Source organism: Mirounga angustirostris, unplaced genomic scaffold (genome assembly GCF_029215605.1).
Source record: "Mirounga angustirostris isolate CCGP_5_RB_7025 unplaced genomic scaffold, mMirAng1.0.hap1 SCAF_8, whole genome shotgun sequence".
Taxonomy (NCBI): domain Eukaryota; kingdom Metazoa; phylum Chordata; class Mammalia; order Carnivora; family Phocidae; genus Mirounga; species Mirounga angustirostris.
Window position 1 is genome coordinate 23,261,923 of NW_026991716.1, and position 13,026 is coordinate 23,274,948.

General features: G+C 39.2%; 1 pseudogene; it reads left to right on the plus strand.

The window, feature by feature from the left end:
- The first annotated feature begins 214 nt into the window (after positions 1–214).
- The window catches only part of LOC123837500 (tigger transposable element-derived protein 1-like), a 243,167-nt pseudogene continuing 230,355 nt past the window's right edge, over positions 215–13,026 (plus strand).

The window sequence follows — 13,026 nt, forward strand, 5'->3', positions numbered from 1 at the left end:
CTGCCATCTTTTCCCCGATGTTACCATTGTAATTGTTTTGCAGTGCCATGAACCTCCATATGTCCATGTAAGACAGCAAACTTAATCCATAAACGTTTTGTGTGTTCTGCTACTCCACTGACCTGCTGTTCCCCATTTCTCTCTCCCCCACCTCAGGTCTTGCTATTCCCTGAAACACAACAATATTGAAATTAGGCCAATTAATAATCCTGCAATGGCCCTTAAGTTTTTAAGTGAAAGGAAGAGTTACATGTCTCTCACCATAAATCAAAAGCTAGAAATTATTAAGCTCAGTGAGGAATGTGTGTTGAAAGCCAAAAGAGGCCAAAAGTTAGGCCTCTTGTGCTAAACAGTTAGCCAAGTTGTGAATGCAAAGGAAAAGTTCTTGAAGGAAATTAAAAGTGCTACTCCAATGAACACATGAATGATAAGAAAAAGAAGCAGCTTTGTTGCTGATATGGGGAAAGTTTTAGTGGTCTGGATAGAAGATCAAACCAGCCACAACATTCCATTAAGCCAAAGCTTAATCCTGACCAAGTCCCTAACTCTCTTTAATTCTGTGAAGGATGAGAGAGGGGAGGAAGCTGCAGAAGGAAAGTCTGAAGCTAGCAGAGGTTAGTTCATGAGGTTAAGACAAGAAGCCATCTCCATGACATCAGAGTGCAAGGTGAAGCAGCAAGTGCTGATGGAGAAACTATAGCAAATTATCCAGAAGATCTAGCTAAGATAATTAATAAAGGTGGCTACACCAAACAATAGATTTTCAATGGAGATGAAACAGTCTTCTATTGGAAGAAGATGCCATCTAGGACTTTGATAGCTAAAGAGGAGAAATCAATGCCTGCCTTCAAAGCTTCAAAGGATAAGCTGACTCTCTCATTAGGGGCTAATGCAGCTGGTGGCTTGAAGTTGAAGCCAATGCTCATTTGTTGTTCCAAAAATTCTAGGGCCCTTAAGAATTATGCTAAGTCTACTCTGCCTATGCTCTAAATGGAAAAACAAAGCCTGGACGACAGCACATCTATTTACAACATGGTTTACTGAATATTTTAAGCCCACTGTTGAGACCAACTGCTCAGGAAAAAAAAAAATTCCTTTCAGAGTATTCCTGCTCATTGACCAAGCACCTGGTCATGCAAGAACTCTTGGTGGAGAAATGGGCACCTGGGTGGCTCAGTTCGTTGAGCCACTGCCTTCATCCTAGGTCATGATCGTGGAGTCCTGGGATCAAACCCCACATCCGGCTTCTTGCTTGATGGGGAGCCTGCTTCTCCCTCTCTTCCCCACTCATGCTCTCTCTTGCTGTCTCTGTCTCTGTTTCTCTCGCAAATGAATAAATAAAATCTTTTAAAAAACAAAAAACTGTCATAGAAATAAACAATGAGATTAATGTTTTTGTTTTTGTTTTTGTTTTTTAATGCCTGCTAACATAACATTCATTCTGCTGCCCATGGGTCAAGAAGTAATTCTGACTTTCAAGTCTTATTATTTAAGAAATACATTTCATATTAACAAGATTGATAAACCCCTGGCCAGACGTATCAAAAAGAGAAGAGAAATGACCCAAATCAACAAAATCATGAATGAAAGAGGAGCGATCACAACCAACACCAAAGAAATACAAACAATTATAAGAACATATTATGAGCAACTCTATGCCAGCAAATTAGATAACCTGGAAGAAATGGATGCATTCCTAGAGATGTATCAACTACCAAAACTGAACCAGGAAGAAATAGAAAACCTGAACAGACCTATAACCACTAAGGAAATTGAAGCAGTCATCAAAAATCTCCCAAAAAACAAAAGCCCAGGGCCAGATGGCTTCCCAGAGGAATTCTACCAAACATTTCAAGAAGAATTAATACCTATTCTTCTGAAACTGTTCCAAAAAATAGAAATGGAAGGAAAACTTCCAAACTCATTTTATGAGGCCAGCATTACCTTGATCCCAAAACCAGACAAAGACCCCATCAAAAAGGAGAATTACAGACCAATATCCCTGATGAACATGGATACAAAAATTCTCACCAAAATACTAGCCAATAGGATCCAACAGTACATTAAAAGGATTATTCACCACGACCAGGTGGGATTTATCCCTGGGCTGCAAGGTTGGTTCAACATCCGCAAATCAATCAGTGTGATACAATACATTAACAAAAGAAAGAACAAGAATCATATGATCCTCTCAATAGATGCAGAAAAAGCTTTTGACAAAGTACAGCATCCTTTCTTGATCAAAACTCTTCAGAGTATAGGCATAGAGGGTACATACCTCAATATCATAAAAGCCATCTATGAAAAACCTACAGCGAATATCATTCTCAATGGGGAAAAACTGAGAACTTTCCCCCTAAGTTCAGGAACACGGCAGGGATGTCCACTATCACCACTGCTATTCAACATAGTATTGGAAGTCCTAGCCACAGCAATCAGACAACAAAAAGAAATAAAAGGCATCCAAATTGGAAAAGAAGAAGTCAAACTCTCACTCTTTGCAGATGATATGATACTTTATGTGGAAAACCCCAAAGACTCCACCCCAAAACTGCTAGAACTCATACAGGAATTCAGTAAAGTGGCAGGATATAAAATCAATGCACAGAAGTCAGTGGCATTCCTATACACCAACAACAGGACAGAAGAAAGAGAAATTAAGGAGTCAATCCCATTTACAATTGCACCCAAAACCATAAGATACCTAGGAATAAATCTAACCAAAGAGACAAAGGATCTTTACTCAGAAAACTATAAAATACTCATGAAAGAAATTGAGGAAGACACAAGGAAATGGAAAAACGTTCCATGCTCATGGATTGGAAGAACAAATATTGTGAAGATGTCGATGCTACCTAGAGCAATCTACACATTCAATGCCATCCCCATCAAAATACCATCCACTTTTTTCAAAGAAATGGAACAAATAATCCTAAAATTTGTATGGAACCAGAAAAGACCCCGCATAGCCAGAGGAATGTTGAAAAAGAAAAGCAAAGCTGGTGGCATCACAATTCCGGACTTCCAGCTCTATTACAAAGCTGTCATCATCAAGACAGCATGGTACTGGCACAAAAACAGACACATAGATCAATGGAACAGAATAGAGAGCCCAGAAATGGACCCTCAACTCTATGGTCAACTCATCTTTGACAAAGCAGGAAAGAATGTCCAATGGAACAAAGACAGTCTCTTCAACAAATGGTGTTTGGAAAATTGGACAGCCACATGCAGAAGAATGAAACTGGACCATTTCCTTACACCACACACAAAAATAGACTCCAAATGGTTGAAAGACCTCAATGTGAGACAGGAGTCCATCAAAATCCTAAAGGAGAACACAGGCAGCAACCTCTTTGACCTCAGCCGAAGCAACTTCTTCCTAGAAACATGGCAAAAGGCAAGGGAAGCAAGGGCAAAAATGAACTATTGGGACTTCATCAAGATAAAAAGCTTTTGCAAAGCAAAGGAAACAGTCAACAAAACCAAAAGACAACCGACAGAATGGGAGAAGATATTTGCAAATGACATATCAGATAAAGGGCTAGTATCCAAAATCTATAAAGAACTCATCAAACTCAGCACCTAAAGAACAAAGAATCCAATCAAGAAATGGGCAGAAGACATGAACAGACATTTTTCCAAAGAAGACATCCAAATGGCCAACAGACACATGAAAAAGTGCTCAATATCGCTCGGCATCAGGGAAATCCAAATCAAAACCTCAATGAGATACCACCTCACACCAGTCAGAATGGCTAAAATTAACAAGTCAGGAAACGACAGATATTGGCGGGGATGCGGAGAAAGGGGAACCCTCCTACACTGTTGGTGGGAATGCAAGCTGGTGCAGCCACTCTGGAAAACTGTATGGAGGTTCCTCAAAAAGTTGAAAATAGAGCTACCATATGATCCAGCAATTGCACTACTGGGTATTTATCCCAAAGATACAAAAGTAGGGATCCGAAAGGGTACGTGCACCCCGATGTTTATAGCAGCAATGTCCACAATAGCCAAACTGTGGAAAGAGCCAAGATGTCCATCGACAGATGAATGGATAAAGAAGAAGTGGTATATATATACAATGGAATATTATGCAGCCATCAAAAGGAATGAGATCTTGCCATTTGCAACGACGTGGATGGAACTGGAGGGTATTATGTTGAGTGAAATAAGTCAAACAGAGAAAGACATGTATCATATGATCTCACTGATATGAGGAATTCTTAATTGCAGGAAACAAACTGAGGGTTGCTGGAGTGGGGGGTGGGGTGGGAGGGATGGGGTGACTGGGTGATAGACACTGGGGAGGGTATGTGCTCTGGTAAGGGCTGTGAATTGTGCAAGACTGTTGAATCTCAGATCTGTACCTCTGAAACAAATAATGCAATATATGTTAAGAAAAAAAAAAAGAAGAAGAAGAAGAAGGTAGCGGGAGGGGAAGAATGAAGCGGGGGAAATCAGAGGGGTAGACGAAACATGAGAGACGATGGACTCTGAAAAACAAACAGGGTTCTAGAGGGGAGGGGGGAGGGAGGATGGGTTAGCCTGGTGGTGGGTATTGAGGAGGGCACATTCTGCATGGAGCACTGGGTGTTATGCACAAACAATGAATCATGGAACACTTCATCTAAAACTAATGATGTAATGTATGGGGATTAACATAAGAATAAAAAAAAAGGATTCTACAAAGTGCACCTCAAAAAAAAAATAAAAGAAATACATTTCCTAAGGCTATAGCTGCCATAGATAGTGATTTCTTTGATGGATCTGGGCAAAGTAAATTGAAAACCTCCTGGAAAGACTTTGCCATTCTTGATGACTTTAAGAACATTTGTGATTCAGAAGAAGAGGTCAAAATATCAATGTTAATGGGAATTAGGAAGAAGTTGATTCCCACCTTCATGGATGACTTTGAGGAACTCAAGACTTCCGTGGAGGAAGGAACTGCAGATGTGGTGGAAACAGCAAGAAAACTAGAAACAGAAGTGGAGCCTGAAGATGTGACCGAATTCCTGCCATCTCATGATAAAATTTGAATGTATGAGGAATTGCTTCTAATGAATGAGCAGAGAAAGTGGTTTCTTGAGATAGAATCTACTACTGGTGATGATGCTGTGAAGATTGTTGAAATGACAACAAAGGATTTTTGTTGTCAAAGGAATATTACACAAACTTAGTTGATAAAATAGTGGCAGGGTTTGAGAGGCTTGACTCCAATTCTGAAAGATATTGTACTGTGGATAAAATGCTATCAAACAGCATTGCATGCTATAGTAAAATCAATCGTGAAAGGAAGAATCAGTTGGATGTAGCAAACTTCATTGTCTTATTTTAAGAATTGCCACAGCCACCCAACCTCCAGCAACCGCCAGCCTGGTCAGTCAGTAGCCATCAACATGGAAGCAAGACCCTGCATCATCAAAAAGCTCAGAGGAAGATTAGTATTTTTTACCAATAAAGTATTTTTAATTAAGGAATGTACATGTTTTTTTAGACACAATGATATTGTACACTAAATAGACTACAGTAAAATATAAAAATGACTTTTATTTGCACTAGGAAAGCAAAAAGTTCTTTTGACTTGCTTATTGCAATATTCACTTTATTGTGATGGTCTGGAACCAAATCCACAATATTTCTGAGATATATCTGTATTTCTTTTCCTTACCTAGTTGCTCTCACTAGGACTTCTAGTACTGTACTGAATGTAAGTAACAAAAGTGGACATTCTTGTCACATTCTTTTTTTTTTTTAAGATTTATTTATTTATTTGAGAGAGCAAGAACGAGAGAGAGAGAGAGTACATGAGAGGGGGGAGGGTTAGAGGGAGAAGCAAGCTCCTCGCCGAGCAGGGAGCCCGATGCGGGACTCGATCCAGGGACTCCAGGATCATGACCTGAGCCGAAGGCAGTCGCTCAACCAACTGAGCCACCCAGGCGCCCTCTTGTCACATTCTTGATCTTAGAGCTCTACACAATTGAATAGGATATTGGTTGTGGGCTTGTCATATATGGACTTTATTATGTATATTCACTCTATACCAAATAGTTGAGAATTTTTATGATGAGAAGGTGTTGTATTTTTATCAAATGCTTTTTCTTCCATCTATTGAGATGATCATATGATTTTTTATTCATTCTGTTTATGTGATGTATCTATCACATTTACTGATTTGTACATATTGAACCGTCCTTGCATCCCAGAATAAATCTTAATTGATCAAGGTGTATGCTACTTTTAATGTGCTGTTTAATTTTGCTAATATTTTGTTGAAGATTTTTGCATGTATGCACATAAAGAATACTGGCCTGTAATTTTCTTTTCCTATAGTGGCTTTGTCTGGCTCTAGTATTTAGTAATGCTGCCCTCATAAAATGATTTTGAAAGTATTCCCTTCTCTTCAACTTTTAGGAAGAGTTTGAGAAGGATTAGTGTTGATTCTTCTTTAAAGGCAAATAATTAAATTATTTCCCACATTCCCTCTCTGTTCTGTGTTTCTTACTTTTATGCATTGCCATTCTTTCTCCACCCCATTTCCTTTTCCCAATCTGTCATGGATGACTTCTCTTCATCTCCCTCCACACGCTATCCATGGCCAAACCCCTATTATCTCTTGTCTGGATTCCTGCAACAGCCGTTTGGCTGTTTCCTAGGGTCATATTCTTCTCCAATCTTCCTGACATATGACTATCTGATTCTCGATATCTAGAATGGGTCACCTCTTTCTCTTACTCCAAAACATTCAAATGTCTCCATGTTACTTACAGAAGAAAACCAGTATTTCTCAACCCAGTGCTCAACTATCTACTAAGTGATCCTAGGCTCTTCCACTCTATAAACACTGTTGAGTTTCAAGTATATGCCAGACTCTATTCTAGGTGTTTGGGATCCACCCTGGAACAAAACAGATTAACACACACACACACACACACCAAACACCCACTCTGTGGAGCTTACATTCTATTTTTCCACTGTTCTGAGAATTCTTCTCACATACCCTTCATTCCAGGCAAACTGATTCACCTGCTGTCTGTCCCAGGCTTCTCCTTTGCTCATTTTTTTTTTACTCTCTCTGGAATATTCTTTTGCCTATTCCTTTATAGCTGTGGTTCTCAACCAGGTGACTTTTTTTTTTTTCCTGTAGGGGACATTTGGCACTGTCTGGAGGCATTTTTTATTTGTCACAACAGGATGGGGACCTACTAGTACCTCATGAGTAAAAGCCTGCAATGCTGCTAAAAATCTTACAGTGTACAGGAGATTCCCTTGGGAATTAGAATAGAGAATGTTCTAGAGAATATAGAGAGTTACCTGGTCCAAAATGTCAATAGTATTGAGGTTGAGAAACTCTGCTATGGATAGAGCCAAGTTATACCCATCCCTCAATGTCAGCTCAAATTTCTCCTTCATGAAATACCCACAGTTCCTTCTTCCATTCCTGTTTGCTCAAAGCTATCTGCTGACCCAGCTGAATTCCCATTTCCCCCGTATGTAGCTTATTAGTGGCACTCATCGCTTTTCATGGGTTATCAGAGTCTACAAGGGTGGATTTATACCTGATTCTTCTGAGTTCTCAGTCTGGAGCTTAGTCCACAGAAGAAGGTACCCACATATTTGTTATGTGTGAGTGGGGAATACCCAACGTCTGTCTCTTCTCCCAGACTTTAGTTCCTAGGAATTAAGCAGCCTGAAAGCTCCCACTTCAGAGGGAAATCTGCCGGGCCCCTTCCAGCCATACCTGGCAGAGATTCAACTGGCATCAAGCCACAAGAAAGACTGCCTCTACCAGTCTAAAGGAAAGAGGCCAGTGGAAAAAGAAACTAAACAAACATGGCAAGAAATATGACTCTGTGTGCAAACAGAGGTTCCCTACAAAAATAACTGAAAGCAGGAAGGACATTTGGTTGGATGGGAGCTTGACCAGTTTTATAAATGGGTTAGAATAACTAGTAACCTCAGCTGCCTTTGAAGTCACAGCCCTAACAGTGCAGAAACCAGGAGCCACATGCAGCCACAGCCAGGCGTGGCTCCCAGCCAAAGAGTTCTGTGATGTCACTGGGCCATCACCCGATGAAGGCCTGAGCACAGACACATTGCTGCTGCAGGGTTCAGAACTGTGTGTCAACCATCACTCATTAACTCAACTTTTCCTGTCTAAGTCCTTGAGCTGTCTGGGAGGCTGAAGTGTCTTGGCAGGCCTAGGAAACTGCTGGATCTAAAGGAAATGGCTCAGTTATCTCAGGCATCTCCTGAATCCAAATGTGCCAGCTTCAGTCTCCTCCTCTTGAGCTGCTCAGAGCAGGGAGCTCTGCTATGCACCATTTTTTATCTGTCTGGCAGCTGAAACGGCAAAAAAGTGTGTGGAGTCCCAGCTCTGAGTCCCTAAAAGTAGGCACAAGGGAGCTTTGGGGCTTTTGCAAAAGGAGTTTGAAGTCAGGTGGAGATGAAGAAAATCACTCAAAGCTGCAGCCAATCCCCAAAGACACAGAGCATTTGGTGAGCACTTTACTGCTACATCTATTCCACCTGGGAGTATCTGTCACTCAACCAACTTAATGCAGAATGGACCTTACAATTAATATAATAGCATAACCAACCAACCAAGTTAGTTCTCTTATCCACTACCTAACCCTCTGTTTCTACATGCTGTAATTCATGCTTTGTGGTGCAGTTGGATGTTAGGAAACAGTGAGTCAGGAGGAGCTCTGTTGATGTTTTTTTCCCTTACCCAGGATTCTGGAGGTTTGAGCAGAAAGCAGGGGGATGATGTGCTTTCCAGAGAGGGAATGTTAGTATGGTGCCCCAGGCTCCAACTCTTGGCTCTAAACTGGCCTTTCAAACAGAAATACAATACCAGCCACAAACACAAACCGCACACGTAATTTCAAATTTTCTAGTAGCTACATTGAAAACACATAAAAATAATTAAATTAATTCTAATAAAATATTTCATTAAATTCAACATATCTGAAATAGTATCATTTTAACATGTAATCAACATTAATAGTATTATCAATAGAATAATTTGTGTTCTTTTTATCATACTATGCCTTTGAAATTCATTGTGTATTTTATACTTACAGAATATCTCAGTTTTAACAAGCCATATTTCAAATACTCATCTACAGGGTGGATCTAGAATAATTCAGGACTTTCACAAGTCATCAAATGGTGCCCAGACACTAATGTATCACGTTATACAACAGGGGGCTAAAATAGCACTTGAAATATAATGAGATGGAGAATTTTTTTTTTAATTTACAAAACTCCCCCCAAGGGGAACACATACCACATATGGTTGAGAGAAATACTTTGAAGAGCTTACTGTGGCCAGGATGAGGGTAAGGGATGAAAGTGGGAAACCCCCATGGAGAATGTTGGGGTAATAATAGATTGAGAGCTGAACTTGAACCTCTCAGGGATTTCACTGACACTTGAAACTAAGAGCAACATTTAATTATTTTTCTAGGACCAAGACAGAGGACACAGGGAGATATAACAATAGTGACTCATTTTATTACTGAAGAAATTATAACAACTTCAATGTCTAATGAGAGGAAATTGTGAACCCACATGAAAGTGTATTTTACTGTGATGAAAACACTATTTAGAAACATGGGGATGTACCTAATATAAAATTTTTCAGTGGAAGAGAAAAGCATATAAAGTGTAATTGCATGTACAAGTTGATCTATATTTAATAAATGCAAAAAAAGAAATGCACCAAAATGTTGCCATTGTTTTTACTAAGAAATAGCATTATGCGTTATTTTTCTGGACTTTCCAATGCTTTCCTAATAAACACATATTACCTTGAGAATTAGGACAAAAGGATAAAATAAAAAACAAATTCAGTGATTCACTTGTCAGAATTCCCCCACTTATATAGCCACGTAGATACATGTATGTTTGTACTGTGTATGTCTGCATAAGTATGCAAGTATGTGTGTGCATGTGTGTACTTGAGTATCTGTATATCTTCCTGAACCATCTCCTGAGCCTAATCCCAGAATAATGCTCAGCAGATCTGGAGAAAGGCAACCTTCTTCCACTTGAACATATTTCCTTGAATTCTGTTAAATTGGCTAAAATTTCTGAAGTCATTCCAGACTCATTTCTAATCCCCACACCCCCACTTGATTTTTTGAGAGACTATATCTCTCATGAACATTTCCAGCTAAGTGTAGAATGGTTTTATCCTTCACTTTATGTGTAAATAAGAAAATAAATCACCTCTGAACTCCAAGTTCTCAACCCAGAGGCAAAGAACTCAAGATGATTATGCAGAAAAAAAAAATTAAGCCACATCACTGTCATGACATCTAATCATATCAGGCCGACTGCACAGCTTTTTAGAGGGTCATTTTTCAATTGCCTGTTTTATATTATAGGGTTAAGAGGAAGAAAGAAAGCTGACAGTAAATTGAAAGTAGAAATTTTAAGCTATTCAAAAAAAATGTCCCCTAGTAATGATAAAAAAAATGTTTGATCATTAAATATTTATGGCTGCAACATATTCAGCTAAGAGATATATGCTAAAAAGATAAGAGTCTGTAACAGAAAATCATATATTGTGAGAAATCTCTTTTTCCAGCAGTATGGCATATTGGATACCCTGAATAACTCACCCAAATAAAATAACTCATATACTGGATAAGAAATCTCTCTCTTTTTTTTGCTTAGCCGACCAAGCCACCCAGGCACTCCAAGAGGTGAGTATTCTCAATACCACCTTCCCTTCAGCTGGATCTTCAGTTTTACTATATTTTTTAAATTTTATTTTATTTTATTGTGTTAAGTTAGTCACCATACAGTACATCATTAGTTTTTGATATAGTGATCCATGATTCATTGTTTTCTTATAACACACAGTGCTCCATGCAGTACATGCCCTCCTTAATACCTATCACCGGGCTAGCCCATCCCCCATCCCCCTCCCCTCTAAAACCCTCAGTTTGTTTCTCAAAGCCCATAGTCTCTCATAGTTTGTCTCTCCCTCTGATTCTCCCCCCCCCATTTTTCCTTTCCTTCTCCTAATGTCGTCCATGCTATTCCTTATATTCCACAAATAAGTGAAACCATATGATAATTGACTTTCTCTGCTTGACTTATTTCACTTAGCATAATCTCCTCCAGTCCCATCCATGTTGATGTAAAAGTTGTGTATTCATCCTTTCTGATGGCTGAGTAATATTCCATTGTATATATGGACCACATCTGCTTTATCCATTCATCTGTTGAAGGGCATCTCGGCTCTTTCCACAGTTTGGCTATTGCGGACATTGCTGCTATGAACATTGGGGTGCATACGGCCCTTCTTTTCACTATATCTGTGTCTTCAGGGTAAAGACCCAGGAGTGCAATTGCTGGGTCATAGGGTAGCTCCATTTTTAATTTTTTGAGGAACATCCACACTGTTTTCCAAAGTGGCTGTACCAACTTGCATTCCCACCAACAGTGTAAGAGGGTTCCCCTTTCTCTAAACCCTCTCCAACATTTGTTTTTGCTTGCCTTGTCAATTTCTGCCATTCTAACTGGTGTAAGGTGGTATCTCAATGTGGTTTTGATTTGAATTTCCCTGATGGCTAATGATGATGAACATCTTTTCATGTGTCTGTTAGCCATTTGCATCTCTTCTTTTGAGAAGTGTCTGTTCATGTCTTCTGCCCATTTTTTGACTTCATTATTTGTTTTTTGGGTGTTGAGTTTGAGTTCTTTATAGATCTTGGAAAGCATACCTTTGTCTGTAGTGTCATTTGCAAATATCTTCTCCCATTCTGTGGGTTGCTTCTTTCTTTTGTTGACTGTTTCCTTTGCTGTGCAGAAGCTTTTTATCTTGATAAGAAATCTTTTAAAGTCCTTTTTGAACATTAAGCTTGTGTAAAGTACATGCCAATCTCCAAAGTGAAGTGAAACCAGGAACTTGAAGTGCCAAAGCCGGCATCCTTCCTGGAAAATTTTGGCAAAACCTAGAATCCTTGAGCTTGTACTTTAATGATTGCACCAGTACAAGGGACAGAAAGTAAAGTCTGGAGCACACCCCAGATAGGGACTGAAATTGAGATTCTCATAAAAAGCTTGGACTCACAGTGAAGCCCCTCTGTGCAGAAGGGCACAGCAGGGAAACCGACTCTCAGTCCTAGGGTTAGAAGGAAAAAAAAGTAAAGTAATCCCCTGGGAATTCATAACCACAAATTGAACTTCACATGGATTTGGTATCCTATTACCTATGTAGTCTGAAAAAATCTCAAAAGGAAAAGTTAACTTGAGGTGGTTATTGGTTAGTATTGCTTCAAGGTGATTGGCCACATCAACATCAACCCAGGCCTCAAAGAATCTCCATAGATAAATTTCTAGTAAAAATGAACAGTTCACAGTTAAAAAAATAACAAAACACAAGAAAATAAGGCATATTCTAATGCCCTTAAAGAATGAGTTAGTTTTATGGACAAATCCTCCCAATGAAAAAAGAGAAAAAAAATTCGGCCTAAAAAAAACATGGGGATAATCTCTTGCAACAGCACAGAATTGGTTAGAAGAATAAATACTCTCCACAAAAGTATTTTTCCCAAGAAAAGAGAAACAGTTTTGAGGGTATAGATGGGGTGCAATAATAAGAATGTATGTTTAAGATGCTTGTGGAGCATTCAAGTGAGAATGTCCAGTAGCAGCAGGAAATAAGAGACTAAAGCTCAGGGGAGAGTCTGGGACTAGAGATATGGCTGTAGAAGTTGAGGGCATAAAGAAAATATGGAAGTCAGAAGGATTTGGCACGGTATTTTTCAAGGTCTGAAAGAAAAAGTAAAAACCTGTGAACTCAGAATCCTATACCCAGGGAAAATGACCTTTAGGAATAAAGGGAAAATCAAGACATTCTCAGAAGGGAAATAAAACAAATTTGTCACCAACACACCTACCCTAAAGAATGGCTAAAAGATGTTCTGTAAACAGAAAGGAAATATAAAAGAAGGAACCTTGGAATATCAGGATGCAAAAAAGAACATAAGCCAAAATATGGGTAAA